This window comes from Hordeum vulgare, chromosome 5H (genome assembly GCF_904849725.1).
Source record: "Hordeum vulgare subsp. vulgare chromosome 5H, MorexV3_pseudomolecules_assembly, whole genome shotgun sequence".
NCBI classification, from domain to species: Eukaryota; Viridiplantae; Streptophyta; class Magnoliopsida; order Poales; family Poaceae; genus Hordeum; species Hordeum vulgare.
In genome coordinates, this window is record NC_058522.1 from 12971425 (window position 1) to 12978096 (window position 6672).

The 6672-nt window shown below is 41.1% G+C and overlaps 1 long non-coding RNA gene across 1 annotated transcript; it reads left to right on the plus strand.

Annotated features, from left to right (window-relative positions):
- Positions 1-4744: 4744 nt before the first annotated feature.
- LOC123395378 lies at positions 4745-6167 on the plus strand. The gene is made up of 2 exons (XR_006609716.1): positions 4745-5451; positions 5945-6167. It is a non-coding gene; the product is annotated as an uncharacterized LOC123395378 (long non-coding RNA).
- Positions 6168-6672: the final 505 nt, after the last annotated feature.

The following is a 6672-nucleotide window of genomic DNA, read 5'->3' on the forward strand; positions in this document are numbered from 1 at the left end:
TTCCTTTTGTTTTCAATTTTTGGATCCGGACATACTCGAATCAACGCGGGTCTGAGATGGGAATTCGATGACGTGGCATCATTAGCGATTGATCACTGTAGCTTAATTACAATAATTACTGTAGCAAAAGTCGGGGATGTCACAGTTTGCAATGGATTGCATCAAAGAAATGCATTCAAACAAGGAGCAATTATCATAATTGAATTCCTTGAAATCCAAAGTGGGAGTTTCATTACTACCCAAATTTTTGACTTTTTCTACTCCACTCTCCACACCTTTATCATCAAGATAGGTGGACTCCGAATCATTGGGGCATTTTTCAACCAAAGTGGATTCATATCCAGCCCCTCCATAAGTAGGTTTGACACGCGAAAACAAAGATTCAAGAGGAGACACACCAAGCACTTTAAGATCTTCGTGATTTGCATCACTAGAACGCGCCCTTTTAAACCATTCATGTCTAGCGCGAATTTGGGCGGTTTTTTCTTTGCTCTCATTAATGGAGATACGCATAGCTTTCAAAGTTTCATCCAAGTTGACCTTGGGAGGAGCGCATCTACCTTTCGAAGCATCAATATCACAAGACATCCTATCAACGCTCTTAGCCAAATCGTCTATTTTGAGTAGTTTTTCCTCTATGGATGCTTTGAAAATCTTTTGAGAGTTGATGAACTCTTTGATATTACTCTCTAGATGAGAGGGTAATTTGTTGTGATTTCCATAAGTGTTGTTGTAGGAATTGCCATAATTGTTAGAGGAGTTACTAGGAAAAGGCCTAGGAACATAGTTTCCTCTAAAAGCATTATTGTTGCCAAAATTGTTCCTACCAACAAAATTCACGTCCAAACTAGCGTTGCTACTCTCAATCAAACAAGATAGTGGCATGTCATTAGGATCTACGGTAACGTTTCTACTAGCAACCAAATTCATCAACTCGTCCATCTTAGCACTAAGCGAGTTAATTTCTTCTATAGCGTGCACCTTTTTGCTAGCAGGCGACCTTTCAGTGTGCCACTGAGAGTAGTTGGTCCTGATATTGTCTATGAGTTTTGTAGCGTCTCCTAACGTGATTTCCATGAACATTCCACCTAAGGCGGAGTCCAAGATATTGCGGGAAGAGAAATTCAAACCAGCATAAAAGATTTGTATAATCATCCACAAACTCAAGCCATGAGTGGGACAATTTCTAATCATAAGCTTCATCCTGTCCCGAGATTGTGCAATGTGTTCATGATCAAGTTGCTTGAAATTCATGATATCGTTACGTAAGGAGATGACCTTAGCCGACTGAAAATACTTGGATATGTAAGCATCTTTGCACTTATCCCAAGAATCGATACTATTTTTAGGCAAAGAAGAAAACCAAGTTTTTGCGCGATCTCGCAACGAGAAAGGAAAAAGTTTCAATTTAATCACGTCATTATCCACATCTCTTTTCTTTTGCATATCACAAAGCTCAATGAAGGTATTGAGATGGGATGCGGCATCTTCACTAGGAAGGCCAGAGAATTGCTCTTTCATAACAAGATTCAGCAAAGCTGCGTTGTTTTCATACGATTCCGCACTAGTCGCGGGAGCAATCGGAGTACTAATAAAATCATTATTATTAGTGCTCGAGAAGTCGCAAAGTTTGGTGTTTGCAGCCATGATGACTTCAACAAACAAACAAGCACACACGCAAGCAAGAGAACCGGCAAAGGGAAACGACAAAGGCAAAAGAAAACGGCGAAGGAGAAAGGCAAATGAAAACGGCAAATGTGAAGTGGGGGAGAGGAAAACGAGAGGCAGCTCGCAACAAAAGTAAATGCAAGAGAAGAGTTTGTGAGACCTACTTGGATAGATCTTGATCTCTCCTCCCCGGCAACGGCGCCAGAAATACTTCTGATGTCAGTTGTGCTTCCCTTGCAACGACGCCAGAAATTGTCGTGTCAACGGCACCAGGAATCCTTCAGTTGCGGCTACGCCTTAAGGGACTTCCTAGGCAATTATGCAAAGGATTTCCCCCATGTCCTTGGAGCCTTGCGTTGGTGTTCCCTCGAAGCGGAAAGGGTGATGTAGCATAGCGGTGGTAAGTATTTCCCTCAGTTTGAGAACAAAGGTATCAATCCAGTGGTGGAGTATCTCAAGATCCTGCACAAACACAAAAGCTTGCTCCCAACGCTATTTCCAATGGAGTCATCATCATTGTGATCTTTGAACTGTGAGTAAATAAAAGTGTGATGATCATCATTATTAGAGCATTGTCCCATGTGAGGAAATAAAAAAAGAGGCCAAAGAGCCCAAAAAAAGAGAAAAAAAAGAGGCCTAAGAGCCCAAATGAAAAAAAAAGAAAATAGAGAAAAAGAGAGAAGGGACAATGCTACTATGTTTTCCCACACTTGTGCTTCATGATAGCACCATGTTCTTCATGATTGAAAGCTTCTTGCTTTGTCACTACCATATGCTAGTGGGAATCTTCATTATATAACTTGGCTTGTATATTCCAATGACGGGCTTCCTCAAAATTTCCCTAGGTCTTCGTGAGCAAGCAAGTTGAATGCACACCCACTAGTTTTCCTTTTGAGTTTCACATACCTATAGATCTAGTGCATCTCTTGTATGGCAATCCCTACTCGTTCACATTGCTATCTATTAATGGGCATCTCCATAGCCTATTGATACGCCGAGTTAATTTGACCATCTCCTCCTTTTTGTCTCACAACCACCACCACACTCTATTTCACCTATAGTGCTATATCCATGGCTCGCACTCATGTATTGTGTTATAGTTATAATTTCTTTTGAGAAAGTAAGAGTGCGGAAAGAATTACTTGGCCAATACCGGGGTTGTGCATGATTTACATTAGTTGTGTGAGGATGATGGAGCATAGCCAGACGATATGATTTGTAGGGATAACTTTCATTGGCCTTGTTATTTTGAAAGTTCATGATTACCTTGCTAGTTTGCTTGAAGTATTACTGTTTTCATGTCAATAGCAAACTTTAGTTTCGAATCTTACGGATCTGAACATTCATGTCATGTGAAAGAAAGTTGCAAAGGACAACTATGCTAGGTAGCATTCCACATCAAAAACTCATTCTTTATCACTTCCCTACTCGAGGACGAGTAGGAGTTAAGCTTGGGGGTGCTTGATACGTCTCCAACGTATCTATAATTTTTGATGGTTTCATGCTATTATCTTGTCAAACTTTGGATGTTTTGCATGCCTTTTATATATTTTTTGGGACTAACTTATTAACTCAGTGCCAAGTGCTAGTTCTTGTTTTTTCCATGTTTTTGACCCCTTTCACAGGAGATTTTGAAACAGAGTCCAAACGGAAGAAAATCCCCGAAAAGATTTTTTCCGTAACGGAAGAAGATCGGGAAGCTTGAGAGCCAAGGTAGGGGAGCCTCAGGGGCCCCACAAGCCCCCACCCCGCGGCCAGGGGGGAGGCCGCGGCCCACAGGCTTGTGGCCCCCCTGGGCGCCCTCTGACCTAGGGGTTGCGCCTATATATATCCCTAAAAATCAAAATCAGGAGATCATCGAAATCACTTTTTCGCCGCCGCAAGCTTCTGTCTCCGCAAGATCCCATATGGGACACGTTCTGGTGCCCTGCCGGAGGGGGATTCAGATACGGAGGGCTTCTCCATCAACACCATGACCTCTCCGATGATGCGTGAGTAGTTCACCATAGACCTACGGGTCCATAGCTAGTAACTAGATGGCTTCTTCTCTCTCTTGGATCCTCAATACAAAGTTCTCCATGATCTTCATGGAGATCTATCCGATGTAATCTTCTTTTGCGGTGTGTTTGTCGAGATCCGATGAATTGTGGATTTTTGATCAGATTATCTATGAATCTTATTTGAGTTTCTTCTAATCTCTCTTATGCATGATTTCATATCCTTATAATTCTCTTCGAGTTGTGGGTTTTGTCTGGCCAACTAGATCTATGATTCTTGCAATGGGAAAAGTGCTTGGTTTTGGGTTCATACCGTGCGGAGACCTCACCCAGTGACAGAAGGGGTAGCAAGGCATGTATCGTGTTGTTGCCATCAAGGGTAAAAAGATGGGGTTTTCATCATTGGTTTGAGATTATCCCTGTACATCATGTCATCTTGCTTAAGGCGTCACTCTGTTCGTCATGAACTCAATACACTAGACGCATGCTGGATAGCGGTCGATGTGTGGAGTAATAGTAGTAGATGCAGAAAGTATCGACCTACTTGTCTCGGACGTGATGCCTATATGTATGATCATTGCCTTAGATATCGTCATGACCTTGCGCGGTTCTATCAATTGCTCGACAGTAATTTGTTCACCCACCGTGATATTTGCTATTTTGAGAGAAGCCTCTAGTGAACACTATGGCCCCCAGGGTCTACTCCACACCATATTTTCATCCTTACACTTTTTACTTCGTTGCACTTTACGCCTTTAGATCTCACTTTTGCAAATAATCTTGAAGGGATTGACAACCCCTTTGAAGCGTTGGGTGCAAGCTTGTTTGTGTTTGCGCAGGTACTCTGGACTTGATGAGACCCTCCTTCTGGATCGATACCTTGGTTCTCAAACTGAGGGAAATACTTACTGCTCCTGTGCTGCATCACCCTTTCCTCTTCAAGGGAAAAACCAACGCAAGCCCAATCTCCGTCAACGTGTCAATTTCTGGGGCTGTTGTTTGAGAAATACATTTGCCATTCCAAGATGCACCCTTGTGCATAATATGAGATCATTATGTCCTCGTTGGTAGTGGGATAGGTTGCTGTCCTCGTTGGGTAGAATGTCTCACTCGCCCTGATCTGATCTGTCTGCCGTGGCTGTGTTTCGGTGTTGGTAAGATTGCTAGAATGCAGCAACAGATGTGAGGCTTGCCACTGAATAATTTTGTTGGCCAACTTTTATATAAATCGAACACCTCTAAGAAAAGGCATATGCAGTATTCCTTAGTCTATACTTAATACTGTAAAGATTTTACAACCTGATATGATTAGCGGAGAATAAACAGTGCAAGCGCCTGCCAGTAGCACCATGATCAACCAAATCTTATGTACTAGTATAAATTAACTCTGATGGCCATTACATTGACTTCCCAGTACTTATTTATGTAAACATGTTTTTTTTACTGCTACATTATGGTTGAAATGTCAATATATTTAAACTCACTGTTTAGATTCTGCAATCACAAGTATCACTGTAGTCTGGTCTTAGACAGATTATTGTTTGAGTTAAGTTCACTGAACAACTTTTGCAATACCCCATTCTGCCCAACACCAACCCCCAAGCTTGGTTCGATATAAAATTAGAACTGTTCATTGCTTGTTTAATGCTCCAACATTGATAACACTCCCTTCATGCTTGCTGACCCACACCTTGCTCGGTTTTTTTCGCAGTCCCGATGAGGCCATGATGCTTACCTTGTTGGAGCGCATCAACCCTGACCATGGCACCACATTCAGAGTCTTGAGGTAGCCATGCTACAACTGCATCAATGCTATATTCTCCGACTAGATAAGTCTTATGGTCTATCCCATTATTTTCTTTTGTTACTTGGTCGACGAGCCATGATGCAATGACATATATTATTGTGTTCATTCCCTAGATGTGATGCAGAAGCTATGGTGTTTTGTTTTGAGTCTGTTGTAAATTGTAATTGATAATGATTTGTGTAAAATTAGTGTATAACATATGTCTTGTTATCTTAAATCGTTCGTGTCGTGCTTAATGAACCATCTAAGATTGAATCATTTTCTGCGTTCAACATCTAGAACCATTCTGGGAGTTTTGTTTTCATGCAACAACTGTGCATTCTTGTCTTCTGTGTTGTTTCTGTGAGCTAGTCCTTGTGGTTATTACTGTTACATGTTACATGTTACATGTAGAGTTGCTTCATGATTTAGTCCCTAGCTGCTTTCTATATTTGTTTTTATTTTGTTTCTAACTCCTTTGGTTTGTTGTTAGATGCCTTCGTTCAGCCTGTACGAACATATCCAGAAATGGTGTTTTCTCTCATTGAAGGAGCTCCGGCCTGGAAGTGAAGAAGTGTGGAGTATATTTGCAGTATTAGTTATATGTTGTGATAGTATCACATGTAATGGTGAAATGAATTATGTAAAGATTGTGCTATTAGCCAAAATCGGCATGTCGTTTGATAATTTTCATTTGTTTGCTGTTCTGACTGAAATAATTGTGTGGAAATTGAAACCTTGGCTTTATTTAATTAGTACCTGACAAGTGGGACCTAATAGTATTTGGCATCTAAAAAGGCCATTTCCAAATAATATTTAGAGGAAAAAACTAATAATTAAGGAAATGAACTGTAAAAAGGCCGAGGCCCAATTGAGAAATAGATGTGACCCAAAAAAGAAATGGTCCAAAAAAGGATCACAGCTTTGGAAATAAAAAGGCTGCAATGTTGGGCTTTGCCCATGAAGTCGACCAAAAATGTTGAATTGTTGGGCGTGGCCCATGTAAAACACCGAACTCGACCAGGCTGAATCTTATCAACGACCTTTGAGAAGAAAGGTCGTTATAGTTCATTAGAGACCCTCAGCTTTTGACCAAACTTTTTCTGGTCGTAAAAAGGTCACAAGCGGTAATCAACCACCATTCGGAGACAATTATTGAAGGTTGCAAGTTAGCATATTTCTTATAGTGATTGAGGTCCTCGGGGTGATGATCCACAAGTA